Source organism: Cydia pomonella, chromosome 10 (assembly GCF_033807575.1).
Source record: "Cydia pomonella isolate Wapato2018A chromosome 10, ilCydPomo1, whole genome shotgun sequence".
In the NCBI taxonomy this organism is placed as follows: Eukaryota; Metazoa; Arthropoda; class Insecta; order Lepidoptera; family Tortricidae; genus Cydia; species Cydia pomonella.
The window spans coordinates 18,528,910-18,544,647 of record NC_084712.1 but is presented as its reverse complement, the minus strand read 5'-3'; the positions used below and the strand labels follow the sequence as shown (position 1 = coordinate 18,544,647).

At 35.9% G+C, this 15,738-nt stretch overlaps 1 long non-coding RNA gene across 1 annotated transcript; it reads right to left on the bottom strand.

The window, feature by feature from the left end:
• Nucleotides 1–56: 56 nt before the first annotated feature.
• Nucleotides 57–4,336, bottom strand: LOC133522383 (uncharacterized). The gene is made up of 2 exons (XR_009800048.1): nucleotides 2,771–4,336; nucleotides 57–2,238 (listed from the first exon to the last, which is right to left on the bottom strand). It is a non-coding gene; the product is annotated as an uncharacterized LOC133522383 (long non-coding RNA).
• Nucleotides 4,337–15,738: the final 11,402 nt, after the last annotated feature.

Below are 15,738 nucleotides of genomic sequence, written 5' to 3'. Positions count from 1 at the left end.
GGACACGGACTCTTCTGTGGGGAGCAGAAGTGAATTGAAAAGAAATAAGAGTCACAAAAGATGCAAAACATGTAATAAAAAAAGAAGGAAAAATAATGGCGGGGACTATTCGTGCGATTGTCAGAACATCATACAAGAAACCCAAGCTCCTTCAAACTCTAACATTCAGGTTACCAAAAACTCTTCGGATAACTTAAATACAAAAAATGACTCTTCTAATACCAAGGTTGGCAGGAATTTATTTTCATCTTCCGATGTTGCTCCCTTCACGGTGCACGTACAAATGAAACAAACAGATGCAAAATCATCTCTGCACCCGGTGTCCTTTGGGAAATTTTTACTAAAAAAAAGGCTTCAGAAACATTATAAATGGAAGTGTTAAGCGCATTGGTAGGACACGTATAGCGATGTCGTTTTCAAATTACGTTGACGCAAACTTATTTGTTACTGATACGTGTCTTGAATCAGAAAATCTTACCGCATACATTCCGTCGTTTTCTGTGACCCGTATGGGCTTGGTTCGAGGTATTCCAGCACAGTGGTCGGAGGAGGAAATAGTTTCCAACATTTCCGTGCCCATGGGGTGTGGAAAAGTATTAAAAGTACGACGTTTTGAACCACAGAGTTGTGGTTAACGGTTCTGTTACCTGGCAACCCTCAGAGACAGTTGTATTGACATTTGACGGTCAAGTATTACCGAAACGAGTCTTTTCATGCTACAACTCTCTTGCCGTTGAATTGTACATTTTTCCTACCATTCAATGCTTTTTATGCTGTAAATTTGGACATACCAAAAATAACTGTCGTTCGAAGCCTAAATGTTTCAAGTGCGGGGAAATGCATCCTGGAAATACCTGTGCAGTGGAGGAGGAGGATGCCATTTGCTGTTTATGCAATGGCTTTCACTTTGCCACAAACAGGTCATGCCCAGAACATGTAAGGCAAAAAGAAATTAAAGTCAGTATGGCAAATAACTGCATCTCCTATGGAGAAGCCGTTAAACTGCACCCAGCTATATCGAAATCGTTTGCTGATATGGTTAAGTCACAACCACATATACAATCAAATTTACCACATAATAGTGCTCAAAATTCAGTTACAAACCCTAGTTCGAATATGCGCCCTCCTAGCCATAGCAGCAGAAAAACTATTTTGTTGAAACCTCGTCCTTCTGTTAAAAAGACTACCCATGGCTATGATGTGGCTGCACATCGGGCCATAATAAGTGAATACTCCATCCCTTCTCCTGCAAACGGTTGTGCTCTACGTCAGGAAACAGAAAAGGAAGAACGACTAGTAATCGCTGAGTCTATTGAGGCCTTAAGAACTCTTTTGTCCAAGCCAAACCTTACTTTACCGTCCCACGTTGCCCCTATGATTGACTCTCTTACATTTGCAATTAAAAACAATGGACAATATAATACAATGGAATTGCAGAAGCATAATCAATAAAAAACATGATTTCATTCATTTACTAAATAAATTTAAACCTTGTGTTTTTGCCCTATCTGAGACATGGCTCAAGCCTGGAGCTCTTCTAAGAGCTACTGGCTATTCATGCCTCAGAGAGGACCGTCCTGACGGGTGGGGTGGAGTAGCTTTACTCGTCAGGAATTCTGAATCATTTTCATCTCTTCATCTCCCATCTCATAGTGATGATTTTTCAATTATTGCTGCCATTGTAAATAACATCTGCATCCTCTCTGTATATATTCCTCATCAATCATCTTCTATTTTTAATGAATTAGAACAAATAATTTCCTCTCTACCTAGGCCCTTGTTGATTCTAGGAGATTTCAATTCACACCATCAGTTTTGGGGCAGTTCAGTATCCAACTATAATGGACATCGTGTTTTAAAAATCTTAGATGATCACAATCTTTGTGTCCTAAATACTGGCTCTCCAACTCGCCGTACAGCGCCTACAGAATCACCCAGCGCTGTTGATCTATCCATTTGCTCTGCTGAACTGGCATCTTCTTTCACCTGGCAAACTCTAGATTCTACATTTGGTAGTGATCATTTTCCAATTATAGTCTCATTTCCTTCATCTACACGACCATCTCCGAAACCTAGCCCTAGGCTTAAATACAATCTATGTAATGCTGACTGGAAAAACTTTAAATGCTGTGTAGAGAAGAAATTATTGTTTTTTGCCTAGTTTAGATGATACTGACGTAGTTGGTTGCTCGGTTGCTTTGGCCCGGGTGATTACAGAAGCAGCTGATGATGTATTTCCTGTAAAAAATACTGTAATTAATAAAATCCCCTCTCCTCCTTGGTGGGATCAGGATTGTTCCCAAGCCATTAAACAACGAAAGGAGGCTGAAAAACTTTATCGTCATTTTATGACTACTGAAAACTTTGAGTTTTACATGCAGGTCGCACGTGATACTAAAAAATTGTTACGTAGGAAGAAATATGAAGGTTGGAGACGATTCTGTGCGTCTCTCAATCCTAATGTAAAACCTTCCATAGTTTGGAACAACATCAAAAGGTTCAGACATGCATTCAATGAACCCTCAAGGCGTACACTGCCTCCTAATCTTGCACAACAATTTATAGACAGACTAGCACCTTCATCTGTTCCTGAAGAGTTTGTGTTCCAACCTGCAACCTTTTTATATGATCCTTCCTTAGACTCCACTTTTAATTGCCCTTTTAAAATGGAGGAACTAAAAGGTGTTTTAAGCAATTTAAAAGATAGTGCTCCTGGTGAAGATGGTGTGCCTTACTCATTTTTAGTAAATGCCAGTGATGGCATACTTACTTATTATCTGAGCATAATAAATTCGGTTATCCAGTCCGGTATAGTCCCAGATTCATGGAGATCCCAGATAGTTATTCCTATTTTAAAACCCAATAAACCAGCATCAGATGTTTCTTCTATCGCCCTATTGCCCTTTCCTCAGTATTTGCAAAAGTAGCTGAACACTTAATTAAAAACAGGCTAGAATTTTTTTGTTGAAAAGAACCATTTATTATCTCATAGTCAGTTTGGATTCCGAAAAGGTAGATCTACTTATGATAGTTTGTCAATATTAATTGCAGATATACGACTGGCATTTTCTAAAAATGAGTCAGTAGTAGCTGCTTTTCTGGATATAAGTGCTGCTTATGATAATGTATTAGTTTCAGTGTTACAGGAAAAGCTTTTCAAGTTAGGCATTCCACAAATGTTAAGTCATTTTGTAATAAACCTTTTATCTGAACGGTCCATCAGTCTTATAAATGACAACAATAGAATTTCTCGTTTAGTGTGGAGAGGTCTACCACAAGGGTCTGTATTAAGTCCATTATTATACAATATCTATACATCTGATTTAGAGTCATCTCTAAATGGTACTGTTAGGGTCTTACAGTATGCCGATGATTTATTACTTTATTCATCAAATCTTTCTCCTGAACAGGCTAGTAGATCAGTCACTTGTTCCTTATGTTTCTTGAGGTCATGGTTAGATTCTAATGGTTTAGAACTTTCTGTTCCTAAAAGTGTTGTAGTTTTATTTACTAGAAAACTATTTCCTCCTCCAATCAATGTGCAATTTGATAACTACTCCATTTCAGTAAAAGATAAAACTAAATTCCTTGGTGTCATTTTAGATAGTAAATTAACAGGCCTCCCACATTGTGAGTACATAGTTTCTAAATGTGAAAAAAAATATTAATATCCTTAGGTGTGTTTCTGGAGTTTGGTGGGGTTCCCATCCTTTTTGTATGAAACTAATGTACAATGCCTTAATAAGAAGCATTTTAGATTATGGGACATTTTTGTTAGAGCCTGGATATGTCGTTGGCTTCCAAAAACTAGATCATATTCAATCTAAAGCCTTGAGAATAATTTGTGGTGCCATGAAATCAAGCCCTATCAATGCTATGCAAGTTGAGTGTTGTGAGCCTCCGCTCCATTTACGACGCCAATATCTTTGTGATAGATTTATTTTCCGTTGCTCCCAATTCTCTAATCACCAACTCTGGATTATCTTGTCTAACCTTCTACTTCAAATAAGTACATCCAACTATTGGAAACACAAGAGCCCTCCTTGCTTAATCAAAAGTTTTCAAAAACTTAAATCTATTTCAGCTCCCACTATTAGCTCTTCATCACTTCCCATTTTTCAGCATGAATATGAGTCTCTTATACTAGTTCCACCAGTTCTCCTGGATATAGGTATATCAAAGAATGATATAGATCAAAATCAACAATTTCTGAGTTTTATTGATACTGATTATCAGGGTGCTAACCATATGTATACAGATGCTTCTAAGATGTCCATCAATGGTTGTGTCGGTATTGGTGTGCTTCACATTCAATCTAATATTTACCAAAAGATAAAATTGCCGTCCAGAATCCTCTGTGTATAGTGGTGAGTGCTTTGGAATCCTTAAAGCATTAGAGTTTATCATCATAATGCATCTTAAAAAAACAGTCATTTTTTCAGACTCTTTAAGTTCTCTTCAATCAATATCTAAATTTCCTTTCAAATCTAAATCTAATAACCCAATTATTTATCAAATCCGTAGTCTACTGCAAAAATGTCATCTTAAAGGTTACTCGGTTTCCATTGCCTGGATCCCTGGACACAGAGGGATTAAAGGTAATGAAAGGGTGGATGACTTAGCTCGTGATGCTATTAGTTCTGGAGACATGTTTCCATTTAAGAATGTTGCTGAAGACCTGTTGGCACTGCCTAAAATATACCTAAGAAAGGAATGGACAAAATTATGGGCATCTGGTGCGGGTGCCGCTGCGTTACATTATCGGAGCATACAAAGATCAATTCCTGCCAAACCTTGGTTTGCTAAAATCTCTTTGCCAAAGCCTGCAACCAGTATGTTAATTCGAATGAGATTGGGTCACGTATGTACACCGGAACACCTGAAACTACAAAATCGCGTGGCCAGTTCCGCATGTATTTGTGGAGCTGATCCCGCTGATCTTAATCATATATTCTTTTCAGGTAATTGTAACCTGTATGACCGTTCTATATTATTAAGACCAGCTGTCAGATTTAAAGTTCCGTTTCCCACACATCTATTAGAACACTCCTGTATATTAATAATTCTTCTCCATATATATTTAAATCATTGTATTCATTCCTCTCACGTCATAATATAAAATTATAATATATTACCATTCCCTGATCCTTATCCAAATTCCGACATATCCGTTATAATGTAATCCTTTAATTCCGTTTCCCCGTTTTACTCGTTTGGCTGAATGCGCCAGGAGCGCGATGCCAAAAAAAAAAAAAAAAAAAAGCAGCAATGTACATCGAAACGAAACATATTTTTTTTCCGCTGAGCGCGCTCTTCGTACGTCAACTAAAATTGCCGCTCGCGGTTTATTGAAGCATTTGGAAATTGTTATTATTATGAGAGGGACAATTTAAACTGGAGTAAAAACGATGTCAATCAATACGATAAACGAGATCAAAAAATACCTATTTGCAAACGGACTATGCTGGAGAAAATAATGTTTGAATCAAATCATTGCTTCCGCAGGTAGCTGGATTTTAATATATTATCAGATTTCTCGGTTGGAATTCAATATTAAAGATATATCATGATAAAATGCAATACAAATGCTCCTTTATGCAACCTTCAAAAGCTAATTAGACATATTTAGGTAGGTACAATCGAAAAATATATCAATAGATTGAATTAAAATAAAGGTTTGTATGCTTAGTAAAAGGTGGACGCAAAAGGCGAGCGCTCGCATTCTTAACCTTTGGTATGCTTAGGAGCAGATCTGCTACATATATATTCAACTTAAACATGAAGATGTCATAGCTAAATAAATGTAAAGGATAAGGCATTTGCACTTGAGTACTTTTTACCAAACGAGCTGTTAGTAGGTACCTATACTACTGAATTTAACTAGAATAAAACAATCCATTGTTTTATTTAGGTAAATATTAAAACCTAGGTAAGTAACCCCTGAGCCATCACTGGCAGCGGTAGCCCTGGTAGGGTATCACTGTAACTATTCTTGTCACAATTGCAGGGCTTATTAAATATCAAATATCTGGACTATTTACATCATTTTGATATGGTTTTATTCTCTTTTAGCAAACTTAGAAGACAAATATAGCAAAGAAAACATGAGCACCACGGTAGAAAGCTGTTTTTAATGGTAGAAAGCTGTTTTTAACATCAGTTCAGAAACTGAAGGAGCCCAAAGAAAATAATTATGCCACTTGTTAATTGTAAATTAGTGTATTTCTCTTGAACAATGTCACATTTCACATACCAGTGTAATTTTGAAATGGTTTTACAATACACTTATATAAATATACAGATTAAAAATAAATAAAAACACAACTGCAGATATTTTGGTGTTCATTTAATTTCAAGGCAATTAAGATACGGGTCACTTTAGCTTACTTACACTTAATTCAGGTCATTCATTGAAAAAATATCATTAAGTTACCAATGTTACTGTTCCACTCCAACCAAGCATCAGAATACTTTGTACCTAGTCACTTATTGCATCTTAAGCATAAAACAGATCTGTTTGAAAATTTGTAATTTCAAGTTAAAAGTTTCCATTCCAAGTTTCAAAATTTATTCTTATAGTAGTAGTTACACATAAAACTTAGTCTAAAGCAATTTTCCTAATTTATAGTACAGAGATATTCCAATATCTCTGGGACCACTCTTACATGCTAGCTTGGTAAGGTTTTGCTCACACTACTGTTTTTATACGGGCTAAAAATGTTAGATATTTACATGTATCGGCTAGATCATATTTTATATGTAGATATTTAAAAAAGTCATTTAGATATCAGGAGAATGCTGTTAAGAAATTTTATTAACTTTCACATTAGTCTATTCAAGACTTGTAAGGAACTGACACAATTTCAGGTACTCAAAATATTAATAAAAGATACCTTGACAATGGAAACTTAACAACTTCCACTCATGTGAGTAATATGGAGTTATATTGTTTCTGGATAAAAGAAGGTATGATTTAAATGTTAAAATATTTTTCTAAAATTATGCACACTGAATAAATTATTTTAATTTATTGAACAAACAGGTTAAGCGACTTAAAACTTCTCTTAAATAGGTACATACCGACTTCAGAAAGTATAAACTAGGATTTTCCATAGGTATACATGTGCAATAGCTGAGTGCATGAAACAAATCAGCCTAAATAATATATTTTCGTGATGATTAACAAACGGACAACTTTTACAATAATAATCTAAACTATTGTCCCAATTTTTTTAGTTTTTTTAATTAACAAGTTTATTTTTCGTCTTGTTTGCGTTGTACACGTATGTACGTAAACCGCCGTAGGTAAGTTTTGTATGAAGAGAAACTTTTACGAACGCCTTATATTGGGCGAGTTTTAATCCTGCAACAAACATATGGAAGTATTAGGTAGATGTTGCGAAAGAAAGTAGGTATAATCAAGGTTCTTAAACGTCTTAAGATTGTTTAAAAAAGTTACCTTTGAAAATATTTGAGGACTTCGTCTGTTGATATTGGGAACAATCGAATCAGTTGCGGTTTCGAGGGCACAATTCGTGATCTTATTGGATATATTTAGGCATACGTTTTATCTTTATTTAAGCCTTTTAACCCTGAAACAGAAAAAACTGCACATTATCTTAAAAATTCTCCGGGATCTTCCAGTAATTATCATAACCTCAAAATTTTCTAATGGTTAAGATCAACCAGCATGATTTTACTTACATTGTAGGCATCTTGACTTTGCTTATGGTCATGCACAATATTATTTAATATATTGATATTTATTTTAATGCTGGGAGCAGAAATTTCTCTTGAATTAGCACCGATTCGGAATGTAAACAAACAAGATGGACGATCCACATTCTACAGATAAAACACAGATTACACGCGATTTTGGAATTATTCGAACACAGTGTTGCTAGCCCGCGATTTTTCAAATTTGCCGCGTTTTTCTACTGACAAGATTTGCTTGACCAACTATATAAGTGAGAGCAAGATAGAGATATGCTCAGTCACTCACAAACTATGGTGACTGGACCAAAAAAAATACTCACAAGGAGGTTAGTATAGCCATTTAATTATAAAATACGACCCCGCCTTCACATCCGTATCCGCAATACTTTTCTAGTTGTATTTGAATGAAAATGAAAATGCCGAACGGGCATTACGGGTGGAAATTCAAACCATGAAGGTATATATTAAAGTGGAGAACGCAATTACTTTTTTGCCATACCAAATTAAACCTTATCACCGAGTCAGAAAGGTGTTCGTACCAGACTAGAGAAAACGGTCCACTTGAGATAGCAAAACCAGAGCCCTGTGTCTCACTCGCACATGTTGCCATTCTTAAAAATATACCATTGTGGTAGTAATAATATCAATATACTAATGAAATTAATAATCTTCTTATACTATTTTAGCGCTATATTCAAATTACGGGTTCTGATATCTTTTAAGTAATTTGCAATTAATTATGATGCTAATATTATTAACTAATTAAAACAACAAAAAAAAAACATTAAATTTAATATGGTAGAAATTGAAGTAACTTTGAATATTAATTGGTATCCCCAACTTGATGACATACTTTCGTGTATTTTCAAAATACGTTAATGGCGCCGCCCAGCGTTGATACTAGGGTTCAGAACCGGGAAATCCCGGTCTCGAAAGTACCGGGAATTCCCGGTTCTTTTGTCAGTAAAATGGAACCGGGAAACCAAATTTGATTCCCGGTTCTTTCGGTACTTTCGGGAATTTTATTTTTATTAAGCGATTCACACTACTATTTACTTATTTACTCTTACTTTAATTTTCCACACTTTCTACTATTCAAACATTCAAAACTAACGTGAATAATTCAGCGTTAAAATAAATAACGCGCGAAATTAATGGTGCGCTCGATATTACCAATAACTACCTACACTCGCTCGCTGTTGCTAGGAAGGAAAGTAAGTATATACGCCATATTTTATGAATAGGTAGGTACTCGGAAAGAGATATTATTTTTAAATATTTTTTGGTAAAAAAGTTTAATTTTGTTTTCTTTGAAAAATGTTTAAGGTATTTATAAATATTTAAGGAATCTCAGGTGACTGGCTAATTTTTACCATTTTATTGACAGTTAACACTTACTTAAGAACCTAACAAAAACACTGTGATTGATTATAGTCTGATTTATATATAATAACTTACTACCAGGTATGAGAATAGAAAATAGTTTAATTTTGTTGCTTTTGAAAATGTTTAAGATAATTCTAAATGTTTAAGGAATTTAAAATGACTACCTAATTTTGACCATTTTATTGACAGTAAATACTTAAGATCCTAAGAATAACACTGTGATTGACAATAGTCTGATTTATATATAATTACTTCCCAAGTGGCATTCGGGGTTCTATATGAGATGTCTAGTCGTTCACATGTACTCCACAAGCTGTGTAAGTCAGCTGTATAAGAGCTGTATAGCTTGCTATAATGCTCTTATAGAACCAGTTTGGGCACAAATTAGACAGCCTTAAGTTCACTATGGCTGTACATTAGCAGTATAATAGCATTATAATAGCAGTTTAAGTAGTAACATCGGACTTAAGGCTGACTAATGGCACTATATGGGACGCAGTGTGAACCATACAACGTACATGAGTGTAATAAAGAGTAACAAGTGGCTAAATACACAGCTATCACAGTTATAAAATCCGACAAAAGTACTCAAGTGCTACCTAAAATTCACGTGGGTCCATTATAATATTTCTTTATTTTATTTATTCCTCATTAGTTTGGTTTTTTGTGTGCCATCCGGCGGATATCCTTTGGATAAATTTTATGATAACACGCGGTAAGTACCTGTTTTAAATTCTTAATAATGTTAAATGCTATGGGAATGCAAGTTTATCGTGAAATGTATACATATTTACAGCTAAAATATTCACGCGCCTCTGTAAAAACGCGATATTCATTTTAAAATATTTAAAACTGGCTGAGAGGAAATCAACAATTTTCAGTTTTTGACATTATATTGGCATTATAATTATACTACGGTAATTAATTATAGCATGAAACCAAAACTCAATCGCTCTATCTGCGTATTTTGTGATAAATCTGCATGATAATTTTGGAGATTTATTTGGTAAATATTTTAGGTTACGCAGAACAAAATGGTGGAAATGAAATACGGCTATGTGAACTGATATAACTCCAATTTAATGCGGTGAGCGTATAATAGGTTCACATGTGTTCTGTTAGAATGCTGTTACCTATATAAAGTCCCACATTTGTACCACTACAGAGCCAATGTCTATAAATTTATTCTAATGTGAACTAATGTACAGCTAGTAAAAAAAGGTTATTTTAATGATCACAAACAAGTCCTACTACAGCTACTAGCTGTATAACAGTCTCAAACAAGTAAACATAACAGCTTTTGGCTTTATAAATGACCATGTGTGTTCTATTAAAATGCTAGCTCTACAACATCGTACAAGTAGGCTGTTAAACAGCGGTTGCCGTATCTCTACCCTCCTATAATGCTCTTAGTCAGACGGCTGACTAAAGGATAGTTGTTAGAATATTATAACACCAACAGTCGTATAAAAGTATAACTCTACCCTCCTATAAGTCCCTTAGACAGGTATAGGTGTTATTAATCGCAATAATGCAGCTTATACATCACGAGTGAACTGTAATAATGCTTCAAGTACACCTGGGAACTAAATGTGTACTCTTAAATGGAGTAAAATGCTACTTGGGTTACTACTAGGTATGAGAATAGAAAATAGATTAATTTTGTTTTCTTTAAAAATGTTTAAGATAATTCTAAATGTTAAGGAATCTAAGATGACTGCCTTATTTTTACCCTTTAATTGACAGTAAATACTTACTTTAGTACCTAACAATAACATAACACTATGATTAATTATAGTCTGATTTATATACAATTACCTACTACTAGGTATGAGAACAGAAAATAGAAGAAAAAATTTCGAATTAAAGTTACTTGAATACAGAATTTAGAGTTTACTTTTGAAGCATAACCCTTGTTTTCTATGACAAAAACTAGCAAGAACCGAAAATACCGAAAAAACCGGGAAATCCCGGTTCCGTAATACAAAAGTACCGAAATTCCCGGTTCTCAAAAAGAATACCGGTTCCGAAAACACTAGTTGATACGTATAATATTGCTAAAAAATGGTTAAAAAATGTTGTGTTGCAGGGTTGCAGGAGTGAAAGCTATGCTGATTGCGGAATATCTTTTCACAGATAAGTGACAATTATTCAATTTTATGATAAAAATACAAGACTAGGTATATTGTCAAACTTATTAGAGTGACTATGATGTCAGCACGATATTAATCGGTCTTACTTCTTATTACGTACTTAATGTAAAAGTAACTTTATCTAAATAGGTATGTCTTTATTTTGGCATGTTTAATGTGGTCGACGTAATGAGAACTACTATATAATAAATAATTGACAAAATGTTAATCCAAAGTCCTTAAAACATTACAGACCCACATTTATACATAATATTTTATTACTGAAACGTGGCTTCAAAATATTTATATATATATATGTAATCGATTCTACATAGGCTGGACACATATATTCGTCCGTAGGACAAGGCGGCAAATTTGAAAAATTTAGATGCAATCACAGATCTACGATGATGCTGACGCTTAAAGTTAGCTGAAGTGTGCAAAAGGGAAGCCATCATGTATATGAACTAAGGTCCGACCGAGATCTCGGTCTCGGTCTCGGTCTCGGCATTCTCGGCCAAAAATCGAGCCGAGATCTCGGTCTCGGCTCTCGGCCAAAATGGGCCGAGATTCTTGCCGAGACCGAGAATAAGCAATGAGTTATCGTTGGTGAATTTGAATTTTCCGCGCACGAGCGCCGGGGTCTAAGCCACTCGTTGGTTGCATCGCCCGGTTGTGGTGACGTTTTTTGTGATTTAAATTGGTTTCATAGCCACATTTTAAGCCAATTACTTATGAAATACTAAGTGTTGGGATCGGATAGGCGCGGTTGCAAGTAATGACTTGTTCATTTGGTTTTTTCGTTTTGTGGTTGTTGTTATTGATGAATAAATGAGTGTATATTGTTATCGGGATTTAACTTACATTAACTTGTTGTGAGTGGAAGATGACACTGGATATTTTGATACTAAATATATTTGTGTTAACGGGAAAAAGCAAAGCAGTAGGTAAGTACAAAACGACACCTGTGGCGGATATTTTGGGTTACAATATAGAACTCTTTATTTTGATTATTGTTATTTTACCTCCTTTGGTGCACATCTGTACTGAAAAAACCGGCCAAGTGCGTGTCGGACCACGCATAATGGAAGGTTCCGTACCTTCATACACTACAAAAAAGCCGTACAAGCAAAAGAGCGTATGTTAGTGGCACTTTCGTCGTTTTAATAAGATCAGTTTTTTTATATCTCTTAAATGGCTTAACCGACCATATTCCAAATAATTTCCCTGAAAATTTATTTGCTTATTTAGAAATTTTTAAATCGTTTTGCTCTCCCGGTTCAAAAGTTAGAGGAGATCAAACAATTATTTTTTAAAGCGATTATTGTCAAATGTATTTACTTAATCAAAAAAAACGTTTTTAGCAACCTTTCTGTATTTTTAAAGACCTATCTAATGATGAGCCACCTGATTTTTTTTTTACTTTTTGTTACATTTATACGGAGTATAATTATATTTGAAAACATATTTTACATTTTTTTTTCGAAACTAAGAAGCGACTTACATAATACATCTACACCTACGTTCCAACTTTGTTTATAAAATATACCGTATAGTTTTTTGAGTAGGGTTGCCATCTCTAAAATTTGGAAACCAGGACAAGACGCGTGAAAACCCCGAATTTTAGAGTCCAGAACTCGGACATGTTAACAGGTTTTTTTAAACAGGTTGTGCGTGTGTCGCGGGCGGCCTAAGACTTTAAAAATTTCAACCCTGACTACAAAAGAAGCCCCCCCCCCGCCCCCCCCCCCCCCGGACGCCCTCTAAACTAGGACAAATCCGGGGAAGCCCGGACGGATGGCTACCCTATTTTTGAGTAAAATGGCTGACATACGCACAGACCGACAGACATAATGATTGTGTAATTATGGATCGCATGTATCTGAAATAAAAGAATTTATTATTATTATTTCCTTTATTCATTTCTTTTCTCAGGCTAGGATTTTTATAATATGGATATAAAAGTAAAATATAAAAACACTTACAAAACAATACAAAAGATATAAACACATTATAAAAAACCTAACCTAGGGTGCCGCCGCGGCCCTGACCACCGGCAGCGGGGCAGGGCCCAAGCTGCCGGTGGTCAGGGCCGCAGAGAGAGGAACCGACGTACTATACGCGCCGTGTCCAAAATTACTGCCTTCTGCATCTGACCCTTGATCCAGCCACCTAGCGAGAGTCTCTCTAGGTGTTGGTCGAGACTCTTCGCTATGAGACCGTTCGCTGACACGACTTATTATTATTATTATAAGGACATGACGTAACTATAACGTAGCTACGAATTCATTATGATAACTTTTTTCTGATAAATCGTCGAATTTCGATTATAAAAACAATTTTAGTGCAAAACTCGTATTTTTTCTCTATTTTATAAATTCTCGGTCTCGGTCTCGGTCTCGGCCGAGAATCCCATTGAATCTCGGTCTCGGTCTCGGTCTCGGCCGAGACAAAAAAAGCGTTCTCGGTCGGACCTTAATATGAACATCCCATGAGTGCAAAAGAGGCAGACTACAAATGAAAAACCTGACCAAGGACCGTTTTTAAGTTCGACATTAGTCGCCACGGCCGACATTTATGTTTTATTCATTTACAAACACATGGAATCGTAACACCTATATTTTTAAATTAAGTAGAAAATATAAATCAATCGGGGAGGGCACTATAAAAACGTATTGCTGTCAAACTAGTGTCGTGTTGTTTAACAGGTAATTATGATATTCCAGGCGAAATATTCGAATCAATAGGTACCTATTTTGTTAAATTAAGAGCATAAGAAGCATTAATAAAATCATAATAGTGTAAGAAGCCGGTTAACGTAGTTAAATAAAAGTTTTTATTTCGTTTTGTGCAAATATTTTATCATTTTATTCAATAAGCAAGATTATTTTGTGAAAAAATCTTAGTTAATGGTTACGCTACGCTAGGGCTTGATGGACCTACTTTCCGATTTTCAATTGAGCTAAAACTTTTCAGGAAACGGACTGGGCTCAGTCTATAAACATCGCTAGCTCGAAGAAGTTTTTGCTATGAAAAATATGCATTATTGTTGTGTAAAATTGTGTGGCAAGAACAGTAAAAGCTCTGGTGTACAAAAAAATGGCATTTCATTTCACAGGTATGCCGATGTTTTAAGATTTTGAAAAAAATTAAGAGTTAAATTAAGCAGCGCTCGAAACTCGTTGATGTCTTATAATAAAGTCTCTTTCTATCCCACTGCATCCGTATAGCTCCTTTCTTGTCTTTCATTACGTGACATTCCTAAGTGTGAATATAAGATAATATGTCAATGCTCCAGAGGGATAAGCGCCCTAGTTAAAAACTGTAATGATAGGCATACCGGTCCACGACCCTGGATATCTGTCTCGCTCTTACTTTTAGCTGGGATTTTGGCGGACGTCCGGCGGACCATCTTCCTCACAATCGACCAGGATCGCGATCCAATACACCGATCTCTAACAAGTTATAGAACTAAATTAAGTGACGTTGTTGAAAGCGTTTTACTCGAGAAAAAAACATATAGTTTTCTGGGGCAATTATATATAATTATAGTCCTCCTCATCGTTTTCGATAACGGCGACCCTAAATAAACATTATGGATGTTGTCTAGCGTGAGCCCTAATGTGGCTGGCCAGGCCGAACTTGCTCTTAAATACTCTATTGCACGCGTGACAATAAAGTTGACCAGCTGCGTGCGTGTGGAGTATGATTCTCTTTTACTATGCACGAATGAGAAAAGATCCTGGCCTAACTTTACATTCCAAATTTCCAACTTATCCTATTATACCATATACTTATGACTTATGGTCACCCTAATTAGAACGAGATGCAGGGCTCTGGTTTGACTTCTCATGTGGACACACTTTTTGGCCAGTGTACTCTATCCACCTTATTGTCTACGTCCGTGGTTCAAACATAGTAGGTACTAAAACGTAGTGATTATATGCTCTTTGGTAGGTACTCACGGTCGGTCCATGGTCTTTGCTCCTAACCGCTCCCAACTTGCTCCTTGCTGGTTAAAAGGAGCCACATTCTAGATCTGTAGCATGAGCGAAAGGCAAGCGCTTCACTCACTCACCCGGCTAGCGTTGCGTTCTCGCGCACGAGTCCATACTTGACTTGACCAAATAAAATACTCACTAGGACTCCACATAACGCGAAGACGCAACTCATGCTAGCAGGTCTTACATTTGTTCATCAGTACATAAAGCTCTTACATTGAATTAAAAAGCCGTTATAACAAAAAGGCGGACGGAAAGTGACGAATGACGAACCAAGCTTCGCACGGTCCCGTTATTACCTTCAAGCGTTTGTTGTGGCGCAGAGTAATTACGCTCTTCGCAGGCGCAGGCTAAGGAATTGATCAGAACCCACTCAGAACCTACTTTTGATTAAAAATAATTACTGCTTTTTTTAAATACTCGCACGTGTACGGAATATTACATAGACTAATTTATCCGCATTGACCTAAATAAATAATTTCTGTTAAGGGTTTCTTGCTGAT